General features: G+C 35.1%; 1 pseudogene; it reads right to left on the reverse strand.

Moving 5' to 3' along the window:
• Positions 1-448: 448 nt before the first annotated feature.
• Positions 449-12,874, reverse strand: part of LOC149255562 ((R)-linalool synthase 1, chloroplastic-like) — a 163,490-nt pseudogene continuing 151,064 nt past the window's right edge.

The following is a 12,874-nucleotide window of genomic DNA, read 5'->3' on the forward strand; positions in this document are numbered from 1 at the left end:
CTACATTTCATTTATATTTATAAATAATGTACATTCAATTTAATAAATAGTGAACAAATAAACAATGCACAAATTATAATAAATAATGTAAAATAATTCGTTAAATCATTCCCTCTGAAATCAAATTTCATTTAACTTCATACATTTATATTCAAAATTTCTCAATCCTCCTTTTAGAATTGAGATATGAATTACTTTTCTAAATTTTTTATTATCATCATTATATAACTCACAAAGATAGGGCTCAAATGATTTTATTCACAATAACATGAGTCACTTCTAAAACCTAATATTTTATATTATCTCCATCCCATAATGTTAAAATCATTACATGTATATTTCAAAAGTAGCTACATAACTAAAAAGTTTACCCCTACCCTACATTCTTGAGCTTCAAGCATCTGATGAGGCTTTATTGCCATGCATAACATGTAGATTAAATTTGTAGTTATAAAGGCACAGGCTCAATGACGGTTGTCATGACCAAATTCTTTATTTCATAGTTCGCAACGCTGAAGCCATCTCGGTATTTGTAGAGATGGTAGAAAGCTCTCAGAATGTCAAATGCATGTTTCTTGGAAGTGATTGGAACATTGCTATCAGGTCTCAGATACTCCCAATTTAGTTCCTTTAGTAATTTGTTGACCATGGAGTTGATATGATTGATCGCATCTTCCTCTGTTGACTCGGGATTCTCTTCCATATAACATGATATACACGAAGATTTTTCTCCACGGCTCCTCTCAGCCTGCACTTTCCATCCCAGTAAATCGTTTATCCAACTCTAAATTAGAACCAATCATGCAATGCAAAGAAAAACTAACCAATCATGCAATCCAAAGAAAAACTCCTTCCACTGGATTTAATAGAGAGGGTCACATGATATACCTGGTAAGTGTGAATGTCGCCTTTTAGTCGGAGAATGGAAGATGCCACATCATTGAGCCTGGAAGGAAAGTCAATTTCTTGTAGTATGTGATGAGGAAAGGGAATGCCCAACGTCAGAATGGGTTGCAATGTGCCAATGCGATAACCGAAACTAACTTTCCCGTTATCCAGGTACTCCTCAAATGTTGGCAAAAAACCACTGAAAATCCACTTCGCTTCTTTCATATAAGCATCAGTATAAGCCTCCAACTGCACAGGCAACATCACAAACAAAGCAAATGAACTAATAATCACATTACGTTCTCACAAAGAAATAGTTGTGTATGTATGCTTTATTACTGTACATACAGCCTTTCGGGCATAGTTGAGCGTGTCTCGGCCTTGAAACTTTTCTGCTTCTCCTGCCATTTCGTTAACGGTTTCGTAAAGCACCATATATACTCCTTTCATATATTCATAACTCATAAAAAGAAATGAATGAAAGTCAAGCAGAAGGTTATGGATACACTTAAAGATCATTGATTCCTCACCTGTTTGAGAAAAAAACAACAATAGAAATGTTACGGAACCAATTCAGAATAATTGGATTCAGTCACAGATTACCTTGTCATGCTCACATAGATTAGTGATCAACTTGCTGCAGTTGAGGAAAAGATAACAGGTGCAGATCATGGCACTGACTGGATTTCCAACTTCATGTCAAAGTTATTTGTACCTGTAAGAATCTTCATACTGTGAGAATATATTTACAAGAAGAATTGAATTGAGTTAAAAAAATAACCAGAAGGGTGGTGATCAAAACATAACAAACAAACAAGGGTCCAGGTAAACTACCTAATAAAGATAAGGACAGTAATAATGAGTCAACCTCATATTGAAGGAAAAAGAAGTTCAATAAAAACAACTGCTAAAATTAAATCAATAAATTTGTTTGGGAAGAATATAGAAATAAATTTGTATTTGCAGCCTTTTAAGCGAAAAAATGTAATCTCAAAATGTTTACGAATCGTGTGGCATCTCCTTATGTCGTAGTCTTCGGCCGAACAGCGCTGTAAAATCTGACGAATCGCTTATCGCATATCCACTGACCAGCTCTGTAACCCTCCAGGCTTCAACTATCTTTTTTTCGGAGGGCTAAAAGTCACTATCTTGTACTGTCACCCGAATCTTTAAATAAATAAATAGAATACACCAATCACCCGAATCTTTTTTTTTTCGGGGGGCTACAAAGTCTCTATCTTGTATTGTCAATGGTCACTTCAAGAACAAATGACAAAGGGTTTCGTATATATTTTGAACACAAACATATTAAGTTACATTGAAAAAAACCAAAAAAAGCATAATAAGTATAAGTCTCAGAGATGAGAACAGGAAGTTGTTGAAAAATTAATATCTTAAAATTTATTAATTATAAAATTAACGATACATGTATCTTTTTCAAGACATTTAATAGAATATCCAACAAAATTCTTAACTATGAAGACCCTTAACCTGTAAATAGGTTTTGTTACAATACCATGGCATACTAATACCACATTCCAAAAAAACCATAACTTTGCTCATATGACATTTTTTTAATTAAACTATTTAATTTAAAAGACAAAAAGAGCATAACTACTCCTAAGATCAATCACAACCTTTGATTTGTGACCAATACTAGAAATATTTTAGAATATTCTATGGAAGTTAAATCCTTACCATCCATCTAATAATTATTGATATTTAAATTAAAATTGTTGAAGTCCTATTTCAAAATAGGTACACCTATTCACATAATTATTCAAGCTAATCACACAATTTAGTACAATATAATAAATATGGTGTATAAAGATGTGTGTAGTAAATCTAGTTAACTTCTCAAATTAATAGCTTTTATTTATGAAAAGGTTGAGGTAGGAATAACTCCACGTGTTATTTTTCATTAAGGTGAGCCATACATTAATACAAAGAGAAGGTTTCATCTTTAACGAAGTGTGAGTGACTCTTCTCTTCTAATCTATTATATTTACAATTTACCATAATCAAAACGATTAGGTATCTATCATTCCACCCTTGATCCAAAGCGGTGTTCGTAAGTCCAAGGATTTTTTTGAAGTTTTCAAACTTTTCTCTTCCAAATAGTTTGGTGAATATGTTTGCAATTTGCTCACTTGTGAAACAATCTTAAATGAGTCTTGGCCTATACATGATATCTAAGGAGATAGTACTTTGTGTTGATGTGCTTTGTTTGATCATGGAATCTAGGATTCTTGGCCAGCTTAACTGCATAAGTATGTCAACCATAAGAGGAATAGAATTCATCAATTTCCCCTTTAAATATTCATTTCATCAATTTCTCCTTCAAATATTCAAGTATTTTTCTGAGCCACACAATATCCTTTTTTGCTTTTGCACCTGCCACATATTTTGCCTCATTTGAGAAATTTGCTATAATTAATTGTTTGTGTAACACTTGCTCTCATCCCTTTGTTCTGTCTTAGACTATGGGAGTTGTTACTTATGACTTAACCCAACCTCTAAAGTTTGTTATGAATATGGGGTTACAAAAATTCCTTCTTTTCCAAAGGTTGCAGGAATAAATTATGATGTCACCATTGTGTCTAGCTCATCAAGATCTTTATGGTGATATAATTTTCATCTCAATCTGATTCCTCGATTGAAATTTATGTCATACTTAAGTTCGTGCAATCACCTAATGCCACGTGACATCCATGTGTAACCCACATAGAATCCACGTGACTCTTCCAAGTTCCCACAGAAAGTTTCATGTCATTCTACGTCACCCTACATAGGACCCATATGTAAGGTAGTTCCCGATGCGAGGTTCCATAATATTTCCACCAACCCAAAAAACCAAGAGGTTTATAAGATTAGTGATATCATGTTTTGAATCCCCCTACACCCCCGGTTAACTCTCAGTAGACTAAAGGGGGCCCTTGGGTGAAAAAGGACCATTGATTCGTCCCATGCCCTGGTCATACCCCTCGGAAATAATGCACCATGTAACAGGGGACCCACGGAAAGAAACCTCATGTCAGACCCCTCCTGGGTAGTAAACCCACAATGGACCAAGGGGACCTGAAATGAACAGAGTTCGTCGATCTAACTACCTCACAATCACGTCGTCCCCCGTAGTTAACCCATAATGGACCAAGGGACCCAAAATGAATAGAGGTCGTTGATCTAGCTACCTTGTAATCACGTCGTACAGAGTAGCCTACTCATTATGAAGGCCAAAATATTGATTCAATGAGTAGTGGGTGGTCCCGCCAGTTAATGGCCCCAACATACGAGAATGTTTCAGGGAAATTTCTACTCTGTATAGCGCTACCACCATCGGGAAATATTCAAGGGTTAAATACCACCAATAAGTAGTGTGTAGTTCCATTAATTAATGGGTCTAATAGAAGAACCTTTTCACAGCAGCTGCTACCATTGCTCCACTACCATTGAATGTTCCATGTTATATCACATAGGTGCTACAATGACAAGTGGTGGGCAGTGATAAGGTTCTGCCTCAACATTAATATGGTTCCACACTAACTCACCACTACCATGTGGCATCTACGTGGCACTTCCATGTTACATTGGTGCATGGGCCCCACCAGTCCCACTTCATGTTTCACAATGATCTTACATTATATACAGTCATCAACTCTTATTGAATTCTAACATACCCGAAGCATCTAGATCCCAGATACAAGTGCCAACAATAGAAGGATAGTCTAGCCAAGAAACATATTCGAGCTCGAGAAGCTTGATAGCTTTGGATCAACCCCTAAAATTGTTAAAGAGTGCCAAACCTTAGCTCCTTAGGAATTAAGCCCTAATACCAAGTACCAAGGATGCTTTTGAGAAAGTTTAGAAGGATTCCTTATGACTAAGGCATCTTCTCAGAATCACCAAATTTCTGAGAATGGTTGTCTCAACCTAAGCATAGGCTCTCAAGGGAAATGTGCCATATTGAAACAATGAATCTCAAGATATCACAATTTATTGTGATACTCACAACAATATATAAGTGCGTATAAACCATAAAAACATTTGTGCTCGTTTAACATCGAATGTATATAAATTAAACTTATGTAAAATATCCTATAAACCAACTCATAGTAAGGAATTGCCCAAACTCATAAATAGATAAGTTAACTGATAACTTATTTGATGACAAGTTATCTGAGTAAACTTCAGATAACCAATCACAATCATGCAAGTGTGTTAGAAAGTGAGAGATGAATAGAGAGAGATTGCACAATATAACACAAATCACTCTATGTTTATTGATCACACAAATTAGTTACATATATAAGAATTAGATCATCGACTTCTAGATGATAAGATTCAAAGAAGGTGGATCTATGACTCATAGACAACTCACACACATAGGGAAATAACTACTTCTAGAATGACACCTAGGGACTCACAATGACAACTCACACATCACATGGAAGCATTAATTCCAACACCCTCCCTTAATGCTTACATGGAAGATATAGAGAAACACACATTACAACAATAAATGAATCTTTGTCTGACTGGTCTTCATGAGAACTCACATCCACTCTGGAATCTCGCAAACATCACTCTTTCTTCAGCACCACATCTTCGAGTTGGATCTCCATTTAAAACATAAACGCTTCAGACCATCGTTGACGTGCTTTGTAGAATTAGTGCTTCTCAAACTCCCGAAGCACAATGGGCCAGTCTTGATATTGAACCATCCTATGGAACTACCACCATCTGTGAATCCACGACCCTCTGCAGCCTTCACCAGTTATCTAGGATAACATTCTCAGTACATAATGTGCATACAATTCTGCAACTTGACATTATAAAATAACCTGTACTGATGCTCCCGAAGCACGATGGGTCACACCAGCTTGACCTTATTAAGAACTACCTATGACTAATGCTCTCAGAGCACGATAGATCACATTAGTTTGTTAATTAGTTGGTCTGTTCTTTGTGGTTTTGAATCATATTTTTATGCACCAAAATAACTTTACAACCAAGAAAAATACAAATATGAATATGATCCCTCACACACTTCCCCTTTTTTATTTTTATTTTTAATCATAAAAAAGATAACCAAAAAAAAAAAAAGAATTGGCCCAAAATAGAGTCATGATGCGATGATCCTCGTATGGAATTTTTTATCTTGTGACAATGGTCACGAGATTTTGATTAATCCCATTTTTGGTGCAGTCAAACAATTATTGGACCCGTCTCACCCATATGATATACCTGACATCACATTTTGAATTGTATCGGCCGTGGAATTTTGATAGTTCTTTGGGACTCATTCTCAGAGCTTTCGCTCGACATTCAACCACATCATTTTTCTCAGAAGGTGCACACTTCCATTCTCGGAACTATCGTTCAATGAAGTTGATTTTCGACTGAAGAAGAAAGTTGATTAGAACAATATTTGTGGAATTGGAAATTGAGGGCTCGCGGCGGCAGAAGTTTTGAAGCCAAACCCTTACTTGCATGTTCCTGCACAGTGGTTTGCACAACCCCAACTTCTCGTGGACCACACTGATGATGAAAGCTATGCATTAAAACATGAATTTATACTGCCATGATCGAGGTGAACACTGAGAATTCCATTGCTTTGTAGATAATTACTCTGAATTTGCTATGTACCGATTGATCTTATGCCAGAAACAATTATCCACAGAGAACAGGAAGCTATCTATAGTAGCTGACTTTTTGAATTTTCTGAGCAACAACCTTTCGGAGGTGAGCAGGTGATGACCTCTGTCTCAGCGCAGATTTTCATTTCCATCCCTTTTGATCTCACCGCGACATAGAAAGCACCTCATCACCCATCTCCAAATTGGTCGAGATTATGCTACGGAGATAACCAGACACTTATGCTTCCGCTTCTAGGTTCTTTTTCTTGCCTTAGTGAGTAAATTCGGGCCGAAGAATCCAAACACTGCTTAAAGAAGAAAAACAAGAAAATGATCAGATCTTTACTACATACAAGAACACAAAATCTCATAATAAGTATGGAAATAAAACACTTAATTAATCTATTTACATAGCATCAATAAGCTCAACACTCTCTCACATTTTCCTAGCCCTCCCTTGAGGGATTCAAGCCAGTACTCATTCTAATACCATGTTAGAAATTGAGTGATGAGCAGAGAGAGATTGCACAACACAACATAAATCACTCTATGTTTATTGATCACACAAATTAGTTACATATATAAGAATTAGATCATCGACTTCTAGATGATAAGATCTAAATAAGGTGGATCTATGACTCATAAACAACTCACACACATAGGGAAATAACTGTTGGCCCTCAGTTTTGGTCTATTTTTGCTTAAGGAAACTTACTTAATCCTTATATTTTCCATCCATTTTCCATCACATACATCTCATTTTGGTGAAATTTATGCATATTCAGGTATTTAATTTTAATTTTGCAATTTCTAGAAGTTTTTATGAAAATTGAGTTTCAAGTGCAATTTTGGACAGAATAAAAAATTCCCGTAATAGCTATGTGGATGACATATTTGCAGGACACTTGGGCTCGAGCTGGATGCATGAATGGAAATCTTGGGAACTAGGACTAAACCAATTCCACTTGGTTCAGTCAAAACAAGCTTTATTAGGCCCAGTTAAGGCTAGTCAAACATGACTAGTCACCCAAAAAATCCCTAGGAAATAGGGCAATTTTATGATTTCATCGGATTGTCCATATTTCTAGTGATAGATTGGATGGATTCGACTTAGATAGATGGATATGAATAGATATGATTGTTAGAGAGACTTTAGATCAATTTTTTTCAGAATCTTCTATTTAAGCCAAGACTTTGAAGGCTTATGATATGAAATTTTTATATAACTTTATGCTGAGACATTTGGATTTTGGAGATTAATTTGAAGAACCTATTCTACTTTCATTTTGTTGTTCATTGATGTGGATGAGTGATTGAAGTTTCAACATTTGATAGCAACCTCAAGTGTGCAAGGCAAGGGTGGAGGGCCCCCACTCCAAGCTAAGTACACTTCATTGTTAGATTAGCTTAATTTTCATGAACTGGTTACTTTAGAATTTGTTTACTTTCTTTGTTTCAGATTTGCTTATGAATTAATGTGTGATGATTTATGTTATTGATGAATCTTATTTTGTTTATCACTTTAATAAGAAGGGACAACAAAGTGTTCAAATTGAATTATCCTTCTATTGAATTAATAGATCAAAACTAGAATTCATCTTTGTTACATGCAAGCAATTTTTATGTACTTTCAGTTTTCCAATGATAGCATAATGATGAATGAATTGTGATGAAAAATGCCCAAAGATCTCTTAAGTCAAGAGTCCCCTTCATTGTTTATTTATGCATCTTAAGCTATTGTTAATTCATGATTTCTGATTTCTATTCATTAAGTGATAATTGAGAGAGAATGACACAAATGGATCTCTTAAGTTAAGAGCCACTTCATCTTTTATACATTGCAAAAGTGAGTTAGAAATTGTTAATATAGCCTTATCTTTGTAATTTGTACTTCTTTAGTTCTTCAAAATTTATCTTCTAAGCTTGGCTATACCTGATATCCATATACTGTGGACTTGCCTCCAAGTTTTACAAACCTAGATTGATAATGAATACTTGTGTTAATTCGTGTTAATAAATTAGCTCAACATTTTGGTGCCATTGCCGGGGAGGCAATTATCAGCATAGTGAAATAGAAAGATAAACAAAGACACTAAAAATTTGATAAAAAAAAAAAAAAAATTAGTTAAGATATATTTCTTTTGGTTATGTTTCTTTATGCCTAGAAATAGAGATCCTCAAGGTAGATTTATTAAACAAAACCCCCCATCAATAGAAGTAGGACCATCAAAGCTCACAACACCAGTTGCTAGTAAACCAACAATTAAGGAATGGAAGAAAAACAAAGAATAGGACAAAGATTAACTTTAATTGAAAGGCAAACTTTGTTAGCCTGGGAGGTGAAAAGAAAACAAACTCCAACAACAACACCTACTTCAGGAAAACAAAAAGAAATTGTTAAAGAAAAGTAGTCCATTTTTGAGTCCATAGATCAACCTATTTTTGAACAACCTGAGCCTCAAGTTGACATTGAGACAATTAAAGCTATGGTAGAAGAGGGACATGGATCTGTTATTCTTACTCTTGAACAAAGACTTGAATATGAAAGGCAACAAAGAGAGTGGAGAAGACACAAAGAGGAAGAGGAAAAATGAGAAAATGATAGGAAAGGAGAAGAGGATAGGAAAAGACAAGAAGATGGTGGTGATCAGGAAGCTACTTTTGGCTTTCCAATATTGGATACAAGTGCTGTATTAGGAGAAGATGTAAAAATGAAAAATATTCCACCTTCTGTATTGCCTAATTTTTATGGAATGTCAATAGAAGATCCTGATTCCTTTATGTTTGAATTTGATATCTTGTGTAGAACTTATGGATACACCGATGACACACATAAACTTCGTCTCTTTCCTACTACATTGAAAGCAACAACCTTAAAATGGTTCATGGGTTTAGGAGAGAAAACAATAGCTTCTTGGGATGAAATGAAATCAATCTTTCTTAAAAAATATCAAGCCTATTGTAGGCCTAGGGACTCGAAAGAGGATGTTTTCAGAATGACACAACAAGAAGATGAGAGTCTAGAAGAATACTTAGAAAGATTTGCATATAATCTACAAAAATCTAAACAACACTCTCTAAACCAAGACACCATTCGAACAATCTTTCTCAAAGGTATAAGAGATGAATACCTTGACATTCTGAATGTAATGGGCAAGGGTGATATTTCAAAATTGCCATTTAACGAAATTGCAGAATTATGTCAAAAATATTCTAGAGGAAGATCAAAAACAAGAAGGAAAGATGTTAGTTCAAAAGTAGCAAAATCTGCAGCAGCAGGAGTAACAAGAGCAGAGATAGGAAGCTTGCTAGAAAACTTCAAAACTAATCTTCTATGTACATTAGGGACACAAGTAGATGTTCTAAAAGCAAACAAAAAGAAAGAAGAACAAGAACAAATTTTAGCAATCTTTTGTCCCAAATGTAGAAATAAGCATGCATTAAGAGAATGTACTTTGGATAGTGTTCAAGTGTGTGGTCTTTGTACAAAAAATCATTCAACAGAAAATTGTCTAAGGTTGAAGGAATTGCAAATGAATCCAATGGAAGAAGTGCAAGGAACAGAAGGTTTCTATTATGTGGCACCGAGAAGACCTTGGCAACCAAGGATTCCTCAACAAAATCTACAACAATTCCCTCAACAAAACTATCAGTATCCACCTCAAAATTCTTGGAATACTCCAATGCCATGGCAAGCTTGGCCTCCACAACAATATCAAAACCAACCTGCACAAGGTTGGAGAGGATATGGTTATGGAAATCAGCCACCTCAACAATACCAACAACAATACCAGCAACAATATCAATAGCCATTTCCATACCAACAATACCAGCAATATCCACAATCCATGCCATTTTCGCAACAAAATTCTTCATATCCATTATCCATGCCATTTCCGCAACAGAATTCTCCACCACTACTAACACAACCATAACAGTTACAACTACCTTCAAACCAGCCTAGACCAACTCAATTACCAGCCCAGCCAGTGGCAAATCTAAGCAATAAAATGGATAAACCTGCATACAATGTTGAAGAAGCAACATATTTTCCAACATATTCTATTCTTCCCATAAATGATGTCCATTTAAGGTTTGGAAAGGTGCTTAAAAAGGATTCTCCTATGATCATAGAAGAACCAAATGAGCAAGGAGAACAACCTGAAACATCACATTTAGAAAAACAAGTTCAGAAAGGAAAAACTATTATAACTCAAACACCACCCTATCCAGAGAGGTTAGTAGAGCAGAATATTGAAATGAACCTTCCTGAATTTGACATTTTGGATGAATTGAAAAATTCTTATGTAAAAATTCCCTTATTGAAAGCAATCAAAGAAATACCAATATATGCTAAAACAATAAAGGAATTATGCATCAAGAAAACTGGTAAAAAGAAGAAGTATCCTACTACAATCCAAGTCATTGCAAAATTAGCAAGCCTCATGTCTACAAAAACAACAGTAGAAAAATATATTGATCCTGGTATCCCTATGGTTACTATTTCAATAAATAATTTCTCAGTTCCAAACAAATTGATAGATTTGGGAGCTGCTATAAATGTAATGACTATGGAGACAATGAAGTATCTGCATTTAAACAACATTAGATCTACTTCTACAATCCTAGAGTTAGCAGATAGATCTAAAGTTGTACCAAAAGGAATACTAGAAGATATTATAGTCTCTTTGGATTCATGGGAGTATCCTATTGACTTCCTCATCTTGCAGCCAAAAACAAATTTGGGAGAACATCCTCTAATCTTAGGCAGACCATGGTTAGCCACTGTGGATGCCTTTATAGGATGCAGATCTAGAAGTATGATTATTGCACATGGAGACGAGAGGAAACAAATTACACTTTATTCTCCTGCACAATCACCTTCTTTAGAATCAATGCTTGAAGAACAAGAACAACAGTAAACCAAATCAGTTCTAAGTATCAATCAAGTCTTTGATCTTAGAGAGGAGGAAGAGAATGAAGATCTAATGGATCTTTTCATCTCAGAACCAAATATTTCAGAGCAACTTAGAGAGATTCAACATGAAGCTGCAAGTAATCTTTTGAATCAGTGCTTTCAGGAAACTTGTACAATCCAATCCTTGCAAGAATCCTTTACAGACATTTTTCCTGTAAACACAATTACCAATTCAACAACAAAAACAATTGAGATATATCCTGGAAAACATTTGAACATTGGTAACCATTTACAATCGTCACAAGAACAAGAGGTAATAGCATTATTACAAAAATATTCAAAAGCTTTTTCCTGGGATTATACAGATATGCAAGGAATTCATCCCAACACATGCATTCACCACATCTATACAGATGAACAAATTAAACTAGTAAGACAACCACAAAGACGAATGAATCCCATGATGAAAGAAATAGTGAAGGAAGAACTGCAGAAACTACTTAAAGTTTGGTTCATCTATCCTATTTCAGATAGTCAATGGGTTTCTCCATTGGTAGTTGTACCAAAGAAAAATGGGAAGTGGAGAATATGTGTGGATTACCGGGAATTGAACAAAGCAACATTAAAAGATCATTTTCCGCTACCATTCATTGACCAGGTTCTAGACTCATTAGCTGGGAAGAAATTTTTCTCTTTCCTAGATGGGTTTAGTGGGTATAATCAGATTAGAATAGCAACAGAAGACCAGGACAAAACAACATTTACCTACCCATGGGGAACCTATGCATATAATGTTTTTCCATTTGGACTATGTAATGCACCTGCAACTTTCCAAAGAGCAGTGCTTGAAATATTTGCTGATCTAATCCATGAATGTGTAGAAGTCTATATGGATGATTTCATGGTATATGGAAACACATATGACGATTGCTTAAAAATCTTGAGAAAGTTTTAAAATGATGCATAGAAATAAATTTTTCCCTGAGTAATGAAAAATGCTACATGATGTTAACCGAAGGGATAGTTTTGGGACACCATATTTCCTCATCAGGAATTAAGGTGGATCCAGCTAAAATACAAGTCATTATGAATTTAATGCCACCTACAACTCAAAAGGAGGTAAGGAGTTTCTTGGGTTATGCAAGCTACTATAGACAATTTATAGAAAACTTTAGCAAAATAGCACAACCTCTATTCAAATTGCTAGCAAAGGATGTTGAATTCCAATGGAGAAATCATTGTCAAAATGCATTTCAGATATTGAAGGAAAAATTATCAATTGCACCCATTCTTCATGGACCAAACTGGTCTTTGCCATTTCATATTTCAACTGATGCATCTGATACTGCTATAGATGCATCGCTTGGACAGAAGGAAAGCCTGTTCAATTATGCTATATACTTCATAAGCAAAAACTTAACACCAGCAGAAT

Source organism: Pinus tabuliformis, chromosome 7 (genome assembly GCF_031772625.1).
Source record: "Pinus tabuliformis cultivar Carrire ecotype Pingquan chromosome 7, CPIR1, whole genome shotgun sequence".
Taxonomy (NCBI): domain Eukaryota; kingdom Viridiplantae; phylum Streptophyta; class Pinopsida; order Pinales; family Pinaceae; genus Pinus; species Pinus tabuliformis.